The sequence below is a fragment of the Myxocyprinus asiaticus genome, chromosome 39 (assembly GCF_019703515.2).
Source record: "Myxocyprinus asiaticus isolate MX2 ecotype Aquarium Trade chromosome 39, UBuf_Myxa_2, whole genome shotgun sequence".
NCBI classification, from domain to species: Eukaryota; Metazoa; Chordata; class Actinopteri; order Cypriniformes; family Catostomidae; genus Myxocyprinus; species Myxocyprinus asiaticus.
Window position 1 is genome coordinate 18,155,322 of NC_059382.1, and position 16,775 is coordinate 18,172,096.

General features: G+C 36.0%; 1 protein-coding gene across 5 annotated transcripts in view; it reads right to left on the reverse strand.

The window, feature by feature from the left end:
* The window catches only part of LOC127430040 (seizure protein 6 homolog), a 384,217-nt gene that overhangs the window by 339,751 nt on the left and 27,691 nt on the right, over window positions 1–16,775 (reverse strand). The gene's annotated exons all lie outside the window — the stretch shown is intronic.

The window sequence follows — 16,775 nt, forward strand, 5'->3', positions numbered from 1 at the left end:
CATGAATATCTTGCAGACACTGCAGATAATAGATCTAAAAAACCGCAGTCTGTACAAACACATTCTTTTTACAGATATCGCCATAGATGGATAATATTTATTTTTACACCACAATACTGGAAAGCGTACGTGAACTTCATATGCGGGATGAAGAATTCCACACTGAATCAGCACTCATAGACTCGCATGCATTCCCATGTCCAATTTGCAGATATTTCTATGCCAGCCTTGACAAAATACCTGTTCTGTGCTTTGCATATGGAGTACTCTGGGGATATATATTTATAGGCCGATGGCAGGCGGCATATTCACAGTTGTTTTTATGTTAAAAAAAATCTTGCTTCTGCATATACATAAACTCCAGCTGTTTTCATTATAACATTATTACTCTTAAGGCAGTCACTGCATGTAGCCTATATACTGTATAATATAAGTAGAGTCACATGGTAAAGACCACAAGATGGATTCTGTAATTAGCCAATTTAAAGAAAACCTTGACCTGTTTGAGAGCCGATAGGAATTCTTGTGGGTTTGTGTTCATAAAGTGCTGTCAAGTTGCAAGAGAGTGTGTATATAGCTTATACAGGGTGAATTCACAAAGAATTAATCACCCCCGCTGATAATATTGTTTAATTTCACACACTGTCTGCATTGTTTTGGCACTCAATTCACTCAAGGAATTATGCAAATTATGTAGCAAACACGCACAAAAAAATTTGCTGACCGTGCTTACATGGAGCAATTCCATTCTTGCAAGCAGGTTTTGAGTGCTAGGTTGTGGAGGAGGCAATAGACTACTGTGATCTAGTATACCAATCCTGATACAGTGATCCAGACACCTGGACCAAGCTATTTAAAATGCCGGTAGATGTACTCAGTTACAATGCTCTTCTCCATCATTTAATCATCATTTCATGAATTACTGCTGCCATCATCACTAAAAAGGTACACAAACATCTCTTTTAAATAAAACTCTGTTTACTTTTGCAATGTTAATAAGCCTTATTTGCATAGCAAGGATGTGTGCTTGGACTGAAAAGAAGAACAATGGTTTAATTTAAATACAGCGCAGCGATATTCCAGCGCATTTAGTATATGCTTAAACTAAATGGTGGGTGGTTCGTGATTAAGACAAGAGTTGCGTTAAAATGGTGCTGCTACTTAGTGAATTTGCCACCTAAAGTGTAAATACATTTGCAGCAGCCCTAATACACTGTGAGCAGCATGTACAGAATTAATTACAGAGAGCTGAATCTCCTCTTTTTTTTTTTTTAATTAACAGCTCCTGGTAATTGCTAAAATAATGGAGTCGGTGCTCTCTGGGCCTCAGGATAACTCCCTCTTTGTGGCCAGCTCCTTTGGCTCTCTGACATCAATGGAATTAACAGTCACTCAGCTCCAGCTTAAAGGTCAAGCATTGGTGCTAGCTCTGAGAAACTGCTGATATTACATAAGCATTCTTATCTTGAGTTCACAGGATGATATGGGTTGCCAGAAAATAACACAAACCCCCAGTTCATTAACTTCATCGTGTCATTCCCATTGTTCTATTATAATGATGCTCTTATTTGGAAACTTGGACATCTCCACATTTGACTTTCATGAACTCTATAATGGCAAAGGAAGAGCGGCCCATCTTCAGTGCACTTTCCAGTCCCGTTCCCCTCTCCATGCAGGAGCTTCATTTGTAACATTTAGTGTCATTCATAAATCCAAATTGAAAATCTGGAATTCAAAATCTAATTTAAACATGAAAAAAATTATGATGTAAAATGAAAAGGAAATATTTAACATTCTGCACTATTTCTATGACATTAATTAAATAAGCAAATCTGTGATATTGTTCATAATTACCTTTGTCTGAAAGCTCACATTTCCTTGCTTTCATTGAAGCATGCAAGATGCTCTTTGGAACATTCTCAAATCATGCTGGATAATATGGATCTTCAGATTTTGCACAAACTTGTAGTGTCCATGTCAGCTTGTATAAATGCTGTAATTTAAGTATATGGGGACATGCCAGTTACTAAGAAATTCTGAAATTCAGTCAAATGTTACTCAAATTGTTATGCTGACAATATAATTAGCAGGGCTCCCAATTCCCATACAATTTCATAACTCATGGAAAAGTCATGGACATTTCTATAGTGGAGTTATATACTTTATAGTTTTCTCTGTTATAAAATATTTAATGTGCTAGATATTGATCTTGTGTAGAGTAAAAAAAAAAAAAAAAGAAAGAAAACCTTACAAGCCCATTGGTGTTTAATTTGTCAATTAATTGATGAATTGTCCTTTGTTTTGAATGAATAGAGGCCTGTTCACACCAAGTCTGTTTTTCGGTACAAATGTTTGTCCCGAACGAGCTTTTGTACAACACAATGCATTCCTATGGCGCTATGCACATCGGGTCCGACAAATCGTCCGCCAACAATCTGAAAATCATGTTTCGACTTTTTTTTCCTTAGGACTGCGATGAAAACTGACTGACCAATGAAATAAGAGCTTTTTTAAGTCAATGCAGCTGCTCAATCCAGTGCGTTGGTGGCACTAATCAATTGGCAAACACCGGCATACTGTACGTTCAGCTGATACACACCCATGGAAATTATATAATTAAAAATAAATAGTTGCAGCTCATGAACCCTTTGTACAGCAAACATAAACCCATTCTATTTTTGAAAGTCTGCTTATGTTTTTTTGTCTTAATGTACATTATTTAATATGTACATCACTGTGCCTGTTATATTTTAATAAAGACCGAGAGGGTATTTGTAACACCTGAGACTTTTGCCCTAACAGCCACCAGAGGTCACTAAGAGTTTAGAGACTTTTAGTTTGTAGTTCTGAGTAGTCCTTGTCTTGTCATGTGATATCCTGTTTCCCTCATGTTCATGTGTCTTGTTCTCATTGGTTTAAAGTCTTGAGATCTTATTATTAGTTAAGACTTGTCATTGGTTGTCTTTGTCAGGTGTTTCCCTTGTCAGTGTATTTAAGCCCTCTTGTTTGCATTAGTCCATTGTTGGTTGTAACTCTGTTTTCTTGTCCAGTCTATCTGGTTCTAAGTCAAGTCAAGTCAAGTCTAGTCATTTATGTCTGTTTTGTTCTGTTACCAGCACTGTAAATAAACTGCACTTGGGTTCACACTTCAGTTACTTCGTCTCTATCTCTTCCTGTCTTCAGCCTGCTAGAATGTTACAGTATTCTTTAATATTATTTTAATATTCTGCATCATATTTTATAATATACCTGTTATTCTTAATGCACATTATTCCTCATGTATTTATATCACTGTACCTTGTTATATTATCTAGACATTAATCCAGGCATTATAAAAAGAGAAGCTGGCTTCAGGTGTCTATTTGTACAGAACTCCTAAGAGGACAGGGTTGGCATTTTTTTTCTGAAATAGTTTTGCATGTCCTCGCAATAGTTTGCATTCCCTCGCAATAAATTTACCATGGTTTTACTACAGTAACCATATTTTAACCTTGATATTCATAGTAAAACCATAGTAATAATACAGGAAAATTAAAACTATGGTAATAAAAACCATAATAATGTGGTTAGTATGGTTTTACTATGCAAACACCATAGTTTAACTATGGTTTTAATACAGTATACTGTATTTCATTTTCATGTATTATTTAGGCATTTAAGCATTTACACAATTCATGACAGTTCAATGCATCCATCATCTTCTTTTTTTCTTTTTTCTTTTTTTTTCTTAAAAGGAATTGGCTGAAGCCAAACCTTATTATGCCTACCCTTTTTACATCTCTAATTTTATGTTCTCTCTTTAAATATTTTCATTTAAAGTCCTATTCACAACTCATAAGAGAAAAACAAAGAAAATGAGAGCAAAATGGCTATATAACATTTGTAAATGTAACACATATACACATATATTTATACAAACATATACACATATATGCATAATATAATGTTCCTATCAACCCATTCTTTCATACTTTTTAAAGACCTCAATTTTAAACATTCTCATAATTGTTTTACACAATTTTGTTTTTGTTTTTAGCTTAAATACAGTTGTATTTGTACTAAAATAATAACACCAAATTATGATTTTTTATTACCATAGTTAAAATTTTTCTGTATTATTACTATGATTTTACTACAAATATCAAGGTTAAAATATGGTTACTGTAGTAAAACCATGGTAAATTTATTGCGAATGCAAAACTATTGCGAGGGCACGCAAAATTATTGTGAGGGAACGCAAAACTATTGCGAGGTCACGCAAAACTATTGTGAGGGCACGCAGAACTATTGCGAGGGAACGCAAACTATTGCGAGGGAACGCAAAACTATTGCAAGGGCACACAAAACTATTGTGAGGGAACACAAAACTACTGCGAGAGAATGCAAAACTTATTGCGAGGGAACGTAAAACTATTTCTGAAAAAAAATTCCCGCCCTGTCCTCTTAGGGGCTCTGTACGTTTGTAATGTACTTGTAGCAAAATACATGTGCAGATAAATATCCAACAGCACTCTTTACTCATCTCACTCGCATAAACAGATTATATACTCTTCAAAATACATCAACACCATGGAAAGAACATAATGAAACAGTCATACCAAATTAGGTAAATAAATGCTTTAACAGCGTTCATTATATTCATCTCTAACAGCTGAAGGTGCAGACAGGAGGCTGGTACAACAACAGTGCTGCATACTGGACAGGAGTGAAATGTATTTTTGTTTCATTTTTTTACAGACTCGGTCTGAATAGACCTTCCGTCAGAGGTTCGTCTTGCAAAATCGTCATGGATTTGGTGTGAACAGGCCTTTAGTTAAAAAAAAGCTCACAAACCGGTCCAAATTATTTATTAAATTTATTAAAAAATATTTTATTCAGAAATGACAAATGCCTGAAAAAGTCATGAAAAGTCATGGAAATTATTTGGTCAAAAAGGGTGAGAACCTTGAATTAGCTATGAAAAACTATCTATATTAAATACAATTTTAAAAAAAGCAAAATAGAAGCATTTTAATAAGTGGACTATTGACTCTTCAGACTTTTGAATGGCACTATCAATTGTGCCGCTTTCCAATTGGTTCTTTGTGCCCTCTAGGGGCAGTATTCCTCCGACTGCAAATCTTTCTTTTAATTTACAACTTGGGGGAGGGTGTGAGATTTATTTACCCTGGACACTGTCTGGCTAACCGGTATACATACTAACCTGCAATGTTTGGAGCCTCTTGACATCGCTACCTTAATTCTTCAGAAAGCCATCAATTTAAATGAAGTTATGAGGACAGTGTTGGCAAGCTGAGTAAGCATTGTACGCTTTTCTCTTTCATTATGAAGTGCTTTTACCCTTACACTGAAGAAGAGAGACACAGGGGTGTGCTGCTGTATTAAAGTGTTATGCTAGCTTAAACCATCAAGCTATTCTGAAATCTTGAGGTTTATCTACAGCTTAAAACCCCCCTAGTTAGACATTTCTACTGTCCATTGTAACAACACAGCGTGCACCACAACAGGGGTAATACACTACAGAACTGGGCCACAGTAAGGATGGGATAAACCACAGCTCTACAAAGAACCTCTAATCCGCATCTCAGGCAGCTGTTAGCCTTCAGAATATTAACTGCTTCTCAGACTTTACAAACACAACAACCCTTCCCACACTAGCATGAAATATAAGTCCACGTTCAAGTGAAAGCCACAGTACAGAGTGCAGCAAAGTTTTGCACACAAGGTCAGCAGCTCGCTCTAGCAATCTCCCCACGCACAGAGATAATCCTCTGCTCTGAGTGGGGTCAGAGGGTGAAATGGTTATGTAGGGTGCAGAGGCAGGACTACAGGAGGAACCAATACTGCCTGGACTACACAGGCTTGAGAGCAGCAAGGCTAGGCCAGGGAACTGCTAATATACTGCCCTAAATTGTCTACCACTCCACATGCTTGCATTTCAAAGTTCAAAAAGAGAGGTGAGGAGGACAAAAGAGGAGGGGATGGAGGAGTTAAGCTGAGGAGTTAAAGAGAATACACCCGCAGAGTAGACAGGCAGACAGTTGAAAACCTTAGTCTAGCGCATGTTTACATAGGGGGAAAAAATGGGAAAAGAGCAAAGACAGACACAAAAAACGCATTCGAGGGATCAGCCCTTAACAGCTAGGGCCCTATTTTAAGAGCGCAAGTGCTAAGTCATAAGCGCAAAGTCAATGGGCATGGCCATGAAGCCTTGTTATTTTTGTGCAAGCATGCACTAAGTCTAGGCGCAAGTGGGTTTGGCCAAATTGCACGTGCAAAGCACTAATGGGCTGGGTCAAGTGGAATTTAATCCTGAGGTTCTTCTCTAGTTATTGCACCATATGCATCCTATTATATAGTCCATTTCCTGTGAAGCACCAGCGATATAATCAAAGACAGCACATTCATAAGAAGTTGGTAACGTAAATGGACTGTATGCAATGAATTAGAAGAATAGAAATATGGATTTACCTCTTTTGTGCATTAACTTTGTGCATTAACCTTGCTGAATATCAAGCGTATTTCTATGACAGTGACATGCTCCTTTTATACGCATGGAAAATGTGGCCCACGTCAGGATTTGTAGGCTCCATTAAATTATAGAGAATGTAAGTATTATTAATCATTTTCATCTACTGACACACAAATCATGGCTAATATTAACAGTGATTGTATTGCCATGCACCTTATTTCTAACCAAGGACAAAAAAGGTTTCAAGGAACAAAAACAAAAACCGAAAACAAACAAAATGTTTTGCAGAATGAAACTGAAAATGGGAACAAAGTGAATTTCAATTGTTCCAGAGTGAAAAATGTTAAATGCTTGTAACCGGTTATAACTGGTTAATTTTGTTCCAATAATTTTTTTCATGAAATCAAAGGCCAAAGGGTTTATCACAGTACATTTTTGGAACTACACCACTTCATGTTGCCCGAAAAATGAAACGTGCTTTGATCCTGAAGGAAACTGCTGCGTCACACATTTCTTTGCCTAATTTCCCGTTGTGGATGTCACATTCTGTGAATAAAGACCTTTTTAACAACTATGTATAATTACTACATTTACATGCACAGCTAATCCAGATACAAGGAAAGAAATATTAGAGGTAAAAAGTACATTTCTCAGTTGTTTCCAAGTCTTCACTGAATTATTGTTAGATATGATGCATTAATACAGATTTGATGCTGTCGGGGTTTGACTGAGAAGCAGATCTATAATTAAAATGATTTTTTACTATTAATTAACTGTATGTTTGTTATGATTTCTATGCTGATATATCCACCACACAAGAAAAAAAATGTATTGCTTATTTTCCGGAACGAAAAAAATACAGTTTTTGCTCAGAACAAACCGAAATGAAAAACATTTTGTTTTTAGTCCCTTTTCTAATGGTTGGTTTTGATTTAGAAAAATTTAATTCATTTATTGAAACAAAAAATTTAACCAAAAATATATCAAAATTGAAATTACACTTCAAACAAAACAAAAATATATTCAAAATAATGAAGTGATCAAAAAAACATACAGAATCCAAACATTTTACCCTCTCCAACTTCTTTCACTTGCTCCTTTTGTAGTGAAAGAAAACATACATACAATAAAAATAATAAATAATAATGATAATTAAAAAATAAACCATGACATATAGATAGTAACAAGTATTTAATACATTTTTGTTTCATAAAACGGTGATTGTTAGGGACATCATTTTGATTTTCCACTATATTTTTAGAGTTTGATCTGAAACTTTACTACCACCTGCTGATTGAATGTCCAAACTGCAAATATAGGAACTGATTTTAGACTTAGCGCTGAAAACATCTTAGCACAATTACCCATTTCTCAGGAAAACAGCAAATTTTGCTTTGCGCCATTTCATCACCATGCTATATACTCACAGTTTACGCACACACACCCACAGATAGCGCAGACACCCACAGCCACTTGCTCTTTGCGCTGGCATGACAATTGCGCTTAGAATTAGCGCTCTCACGAAAATGGGAAAAGATGTAGTGCACAGTCTTTGCGCATGACGCTGTGTTTATTAAAGTAAATACAAATTTTGTGTCAAATTAAAGCACCACTGCTAAAAATATAACAACTACAATAAAAATAAATCCAAAACTACTTGACTTAAAAATTGACTACTTGGTTGTTGACTACTTGGTTGTTGACTACTTGGTTGTTGTATGATCAATTACAGATAGATGGGCAAGAATGAAATAGACTGCTAAGGTAAGGCAAGCTTTGGCAATTACTTCTAAAATTACTTCACTTACAATTCATATAATCACTTTAAGAGGAGGCAAATGAAAACATTTATAGTAAATTAAGCTAACAGAAAAAAAGGGGTTATACATCTAAAAGCTAAAAAATGAGGATGTGCTGGGAACCTATCTTTTTATTTACTCATTAAGTAAACACTGCTGGATTAAGCCAAGCTGAGAAGATTTGTGCTCACCCTGTCTAGGAGGAGCTCATGGAGGGCAAGAAAAAATACATAGAGAGAGAGAGAGAGAGAGAGAGAGAGAGAGAGAGAGAGAGAGACAGAGAGAGGTCAGGAACCCAACACAGCTGTCTGCCTTCACCAAAAGCTCCCAACAGAAAAACAAGAGGCTGCTTTTCCAGGGCCAAGAGCAACTCAGTAGGTAGCATGCACACTTCATCAAGCTCACTTATCTCTCATGAGCATACCCATTCTCCACTGCTTTAACAAAGAACCAAGCGAAAGATTTTAATGAATTGTGGACAATGTTAACTTGGACAATGTGGTTCTGATATATAGTATGATTCCTGAACACTGGACTAGAACAGCAGAACAACAAGTAGTCCAATATATAGACAGACAAGTACATGCATATGAAATTTTAAATAGTGGAGAGATGCAACAGAAAGAAAGTTTTATGCAAAGTTTTGGAATATCACATAAAAAATGCTGGATAGAAAAACACCAAGATGCACAAAAAAAATCCAAAATGTGCAATGCGATCACTTAATGTGGATACTTTTTTTTTTTTTATGTACTGCAAGGAGGCATGCACAAAAAATTATTATGGAAACACATTAACTAAATAAATTCCTATATGTGCATTAGAAATGCAACAAGTCATTTGACACTAAAATATTTAAAATGCTAAAAAATGTACTTAACCAGTGGACCAATATCATTGCATAGGATCTCAAATGTTGCTCTGGTCATTCTAAAATGCCGGAGCCAAAGCCTGTCACCAAAATGATTGGCTATTACTACCTCCCAGAACTGTCTGACATGCTGTCGCTCCCATACATAAAGCCACTTATAGGGTACCACGGGGCTAAATGCACACTCTAAGCAAAATTAGCTTTTTTTCTGGTCTCAGATAGATCAACACACCCTATAGTGTGGCGACATCCGGAGATCGCCCACACACATTGACCGCAACATATACAGGCGCACCAACATTTACCAGCAGGCGCACCGTGCACCTACCCCACATACTTTTGAAACAGCAAGATGCTTTTTAGTAACAAATTAAGGTGTAAAGTGTGCACAATTTGCTGTTAATTTCAATCACATTTGACATTTCAAAACATCTCAAGTATTCTATGAATAAATTAATCTCCATTGAGATTGAATCAGTCAATGTGAGCCCACTTTGGAAATTTTTCATAAAAAATCTATTCCCCCAACTCAAGAAAAACAATGTGTTTTTAAGGGCTTTTAGCCCCTGCAACAGGTGGGCTTTTTATCCCAAATACTATCCTTTCACTTATTGTATGGTTATTCAAATCATTTAATCACCTTGAACAAAACTGAAAATTACAAATAAGTGTTTTGTCTCAAAATAAATGTGATAATTTCCAGGATATTCATTGGCTATATAAATTTCAGCCTGCGCTCATGAAATTTACGTGAGCATTGCAACGTTTTTTGCAAAACTGAAATTACGTGCTTCATTACACGTTTGGTTGCAGTTTTCAAGTGAAATGTCCAGTGGGGAGCGCCAAATTGATGTTGTAATCAGACACGGTTTTTAAGGTGAATTTTAGATGGATGTTTTATAAAGTAAAACGTACCCCTCTAACCAAAAACTTTACCCTAAACCTAACCAATAGTGACCGAAAAGATAAATGAGGTTAACAAAGCCGACATCCTTACCCTTAACCAACACCTTACCCTAACCGATAGTGTTTTAAAATGAAAAAAAAAAAAAAGAAAAAAAAAACATACATTAACTGCAGCAACCACGTCATTTTGTGTCACTTCTATGCCACTTTCACTTTCGTGTGTCTTTGGCTGGATTCGAGCTGCGGCCATTGAGCTCAAAGTCCAACGCTCTACCAGATGAGCTACCAACTGAGATAAAAACATAGGAATAAGTATGTATATGTAGGTGGGTCTGTAATACAAGGGTTAAAATGTTTTGTTTATTAAATCATGCGTTAAAGTAAAAGTGTTTTGATATCATAACATAGCAGTGGGTAAGTAACAGAGTGAAAAATGTGTTTTTATAAAATCAAAATCAGCAATTGTTCTCATGATGTGTGTGACAATGATTAAATCACACAGTTGTTGTTATGCCTCTAGTGTTCATTTCACCTGGAAACTGCAGCAAAACGTAGAAAGCGGCATATACAAGTCAGTTTGCAAGAATGTATATAGAGTGATGTTCATTCTATGAGACTAGGTTGATGAATTTGCAACATTTAAAAAATTATTACAGTTTTTCTCAATTGCTTTGGCTCATTTTTTGTCATCATGTGAGCCATACTGGTCAAAATCTTTTGATGTTTTTTCGCCATGGCAGTCAACCCGGGAAATGTTTGTTATATACAAATTTCATTTTTGTTCTACTTTTTTGTTGACACTGACTGCTTACTGTACTATACAAGAATGTCAGTTTTGTCTAGCTGAATGCTACTGTGTATCACACTGAGCTTTTTAGAAACCGATTTCAACAGTAGGTAAAAGTTTACTGGGAAAAGTCAATACTGTACAATACTGTAGTACACAGAAAAAGGATGTGCACATTTGTATGTATACAGTACATTTATTTTTATAGCAACGCGGTAGTTCTGTAAAAAACAAAATTTCGTACCTCCTCACAGTATGTAACACTACAAGTTCCCATCTTCTTGGTGGACATCCTGTCGCTCTTGTTGGTCTAGCCAGAGATTTAGCAGACATCATAAACATTCGATGTCAGATATTTATGGAATATACATGTATGTCTGACAGATTTTGATAAATGAATGGATCATTTTGCATGTGATGGCTCACATGATGAAAGAATGTTTAAAAGTTGTGAAGAGCATGACAGTTTCACTGAGAATCAACTCATCAGTTTTGATCAGCAAGCCATGTGCATTTAGTTATTGTGCAGTTGTAGACAATTGTACTTACTCTTTTGCACACAAGTGCCAAAACGCATGCAATTTGCTTAAATGAACAAGAAATTAAAATCTGGTGTGAACAAGAAACTAATTGTTCAGAGATTTGAACTTATTGTTTTGAAAAAAAAAATATTCTCATTTGAGAATTGAGCCAAAGCGATTATTAGATATATTAGATCAAATTGCCTCAAAATAAACTTTTAGACATTACACGCAATAATCTCATGGAACAGTAAAATTTAACACTGCTTTATTTGCAAATTGTTTTTGCTATAATCAGATTTTTCGCAACTTGGATGGAAACCTGACAAGTAACAGCAAGTGAGAAAGAGACAGAGAGAGCGTATTAAAAAAGAGCAAGTGTATGTTGTCTTGTAATAGGATTTCTAAGAATGACAGTTATGACAAATGTAGGAGGCTGTTAATTAAATGCGTATGGCCGACATCCATTCAAGCTGCTCCGCAGCTCAAGTCATTTGCTTTGCCAACAAATCCATCCAGCAAGTAAAACACAGAAGTGTTTTATACTAAAGCATACATTAAATCAAAAGACAGTATCACAGTGGGTCAGTTTCTGGGTCATATCTGCGCTCTGTGTGACAGTGTCTTTAATCTGCCCCAAAAACAATAGGGCGAGGACGGTTTTATGGAAGAAAAGAAGCAATTGCTAAGATGAGCTGCTGCAAAGTTGCCTCAGAAATACATTCAGCTCTTTCTTTCTTTCTTTCTTTCTTTTTTTCTTCCACTGACCTACAATGTAGGAGGCCCTGCCTCATTCTCCTCAGTAAGATTGCTTTCACAAATTGATTAAAATCTGCCCACTCAAGAAGGGGTGCCTGGCAGTTTCCCTGCCATTCAATAAAAAGCAGTGTAATGGGAGCAATTCTGTAATTTAATTGGGATTTGGGCACTTTTTTTTCCATTTGCTTTTGATTTCAAGCTGTTAATTCAAATTTTAAAATGTTTTAAACATATGTAACAGTTACCTGACAAATATACATCCATTAGCAGTTTAATGTTCCATATATTACAGTACATGGGTCTCCTCCATTGTTAGACAGAATAACATAGTGTTTTATTCAGAGCAGTGTCTCTGCAGTTTTGTGTGCAGTTGTACTCTATATCTGTAAAACATCAGGCTGTACATAGTAAAGATGATCGGTGAAGAGATGTTTCATATTCTGCATGATTCTATTAAGTGACAGGAGTTCTGGGCCAGTGAGCAAACTCTAAAGGGTAGCGGGTCACCTCATTTTCTTTCTGCCATTCTAGCTGATTCAAAGCCATGTGCTCCAGATGCTCTCAACATCACTCTATGTAAAAGACAAGCTTTGTCTCATCCTCTCGCAGGTACAAGGACACAGTGCACCGGGGGGACACTGCACACAAGCAAATGTGTGCGAATACAAAGGCAAAACACTTAGTGACAGCTTCTGAATGCTTTTAAACACAGCCTGGCCCACTCAGCATCACCAGTGTAGAGTGGCAGGTAAGCATGCAAAGATGGTGTGCGTGTGAGGACAGTGCAGAAAGCAAAAGGTATGAAATATTTAAAGAAAAGCAGTGTTTTTCACTTGCTTTTTCTGAGTCACTCCTTTGAGTGCAGGCAGAGAAATTCTGAACCTATGGTGTGGTGTTATACTGAAGGTCTTAGTCTGTAATGGGGGTGTTGTATTGGATTTTTACCTTCTGTAAATGGCATATTACCTATGTTTTACATAGTTACAATGCAGTATATTATCAAAAACATTATATATTATAATTTAAAGACTCATAAGGTGGAAATTTCTTAGAATGAATTGCGCCCAGTAAAAGCACTGTTTATTTGCATGCGCTACTGTATCTGCATTGGTTTAGCGGCCGATTCACTAAAGAAATTATGCAGATCAGGCAACGGTGATCAAAACCATGCCAAAAATGCACTTGACTACAACATGCATTTAGAGATATGCCAAATTATAATGCTCTTCTCCATAATTGAATAATTGTTTGATGCATTACTACTGCCAGGATCAATAGAAAATGTTCACAAGCATCACTTTTTAGGAATGTCATAAACTATTGATGCTGTTCATTGATTATTGATCGGCACGTAATTTTCTCGATATGTTTTGAGGCATTGATATATATTAACATCAGCTGCCATTTTAATTTCCAGTTCACAGTCAGTTGGCCTTCCGTTTAATGTAGTCTGGCGTGATAGCTTTGGTAGACGACAAGGGGTTGATATAACATTTACTGTACTTAATACTGAAAGACGCGTTGATGCAGTGCAGAGAGCAGTCCAAAGATGTGAATCTAGTCACCATACACACAAAAGTTACGAAGGTTTTTGCACTTCTTCACGAATTAACAAAGTGACATTGATGAGTTTGCAGGACAGTTTATGAAACTGTGATTCCTTGGTGCACGTTAATCCGATAAAAAAAAAATATCTTTTATCAAAATGTAATAACTTGCTCCACCTCTAAAACAACTTTTCTTTTCAGTGACATCACCAATCATTCTTTTTCAACCTCCCTCCAACCATTCTGGTATGTACTGTAAAGCAGTGTCACATTTTGAAAGTAAAATGTGTTCTGATTTGCTGTGACTGTGTCGTTTCGCACAACATTTTCCCTTGTTCCCATGTCTGTGTGGACAGACAAATTACTTATCACTAGAAGCATGTTACATAACCACTGGTCAGGACACAGTGTTATCAGTACCTAAAAATATTATCAAGTTAACAAAAATCTTAAATAAACAAATATATTGCACTTTGTAAATGATGGGCGATTGAATTCTGTGGAAATCAGCAGAGCTTTCTGTGGAATTCTGTAGGTGCAAATTGTATAATGGCCTTTGTGAGTACACCAGACATCAACTTTAGACAGTCCAGATCGGTGACCCTGACATTTAGTGAGCCACATTTGGCAGGACAAACCCTTTGGGCAGCAATAAAGCTAAAAGCACCAATAATCTCAACCACAAAACTGACAAGACTTAAAAATGGACCACAGCCTCAATAGATCATCCAGTGTGCAGTACACATTTGAGAGACCGACATCCCCACAGCATCAGCCACCCCCCTTTCCTAGCCAGTTAAGCCAAAACGAGGGGTGCTCACTGCACTGCAGTAGACTGGGATTGGCAGGGGTCGCAGAGGAGATGGCAAAGTGTTGACAATGGACACATTGTTTAATGGAGGTTATACTGGGGCAAGCCACGCAACGAGCTGGCCAATTTCCCTGTGAGCTGAACTGTTCAGCCCCTGCATTTCCACAGGCAGCCTGGGGTCAGCTCCAAACCTCCTTTACGCCCAGCCTACAATAACATTACAAGCCCAATGCACGACATTCTCCTACTCATAATCACGCACACTTACACACACACACACACACACACACACACACACACACACACATATTATACCCCTCTAGTCTGAGCGTTTTCATCAAGTGCTTTGTGCTGAAAAGATTTCTCCATTTTCCCTACACCATGCTGTCAAAGTGAGTCATATTTAAGCTGACGTATGGAAAAGCCGTAGCCGACAGTAATAGGATTTTTTTTAAAACACACAACATAGCAGTGAGGCACTCCAGACATGAACTGTACTTGTTCATGCATTGAATATCTTGGGCATCTTGTTAATGTTAATAGGAAAACATCCAAATCTGATGCAGCGTCATGATGTGGAAGGAAGGAAGGAAGGAAGGAGGCAGAGAGTGGTAGTGGTGGGATGCTGCACACAACACAGTGATCTACATATTGCCATCATACCCCCACAGGGTTACAGACTAAAAAAATGACTTAGGAGCCATTGACTCCTTAACTGAAACATTAAGGAGCCAAATGGCTGTTTTTAGTCACCAAATTATATAGTTGCTCAATTTAGATTTTTGTTCTGAAATAAGATAGAAAGCAGAAGGAAGACAGCTTATAACCCATTAATCTGAGGTTTAATAAACAGTATATATAGTTGAGAAGATACATTCATCAATGTTCACACCCCTTTCATAATTTATACAAATATAAAAGATATATTTTTTTTTTAATTTAGTACTGCCCTTCAGAATCTACATAAGCAGATATTTACATAAAGCATAGTATGCATAGAGTAGTGTGTTGCCTTCTTGAGCATCAATGAATGTTTGCACCTTGTTGTAATAGTTGTGTACGAGTCCCTCAGTGGTCCTAAGTATGTAGTATGTAGCTGGATCTCACATAATAAATAAATGTATTTGTACATTTGTGTATATATATATATATATATATATATATATATATATAAAGTGATGCAGACTTTTAATTATAAAGAAGCCTGAAATACACATGGGACTTCTATTTTGAAATGTCTGCGCTCCCAGTTGTGAACTCACTGACTCTGATTCAAACTGCTAACCTGAGCTCCTGAGTTCACACCCTTCTTTTCGGGTGATTCATGAAAAAGACCAGTTCAAAAGAGTAATCTGGTCATGACTCTCTTGCGATGTGTTTGTTGTTGCGTACGGCGAACTCATATCATCAACAGAAAGGGTTAAAAACGGCACGAGACACAATGACACTCTAAAGATGTATTCATTAACTCACAAGATGATATCTGACGAAACCACATATGAAAGCACACAACCTGACTGTCACAAATGGCGACTAGATTTTCAATGATTGTCGCAATCAATTATTTTTGTTCGCATTTGCAACCATTTTAGTCGCAGTCTGGAGCCCTGCCTCAAAGTCTTCATTTGAGTGATGTCATATGTCAGTCAAAATATATAACACTGCTCGAATATGACTTATTTGACTTATATATACTAATATGATTCATTTAGACACAGGGAGTTTTCAGTCGGCGTTGAAACCTTTAAGACGTATATGTTAACATTAGTTAATGCATTATGAACTAACATGAACTAACAATGAACAATTGTATTTTCTTACATTAACATTAACCAAGATTAATTTTTTTAAGTAATATTGTTCATTGTCAGTTGATGATACCTAATTTAATAATGTTAACAAATAAACCCTTATTGTAAAGTGTTCCCATTATTTTCATGACAAGTAGGCAGATTTTCTCCTGAAAATTAATGCAATGCATCCAGATGTTTAACTTTTCCCTTTAGTTTAGTTTTTTGTATAAAAAAAATAAAATAAATAATAAAAAAAAAAAAAAATATATATATATATATATATATATATATATATATATATATATATATATATATATATATATATAATTTTTTGTGAAAGTTTTTATTAGATTCTCATTACTGTAATACAGTAATTTTAACTGTACTACATTAAAATCAATAAAATGTTAAAAAAAATAAACAAGCATAAACTAACGGCAGTACAATATACTGTATACTACCATAATGTATTAAAACTTTACAATTTAAATAATATTTAAATCAATCAA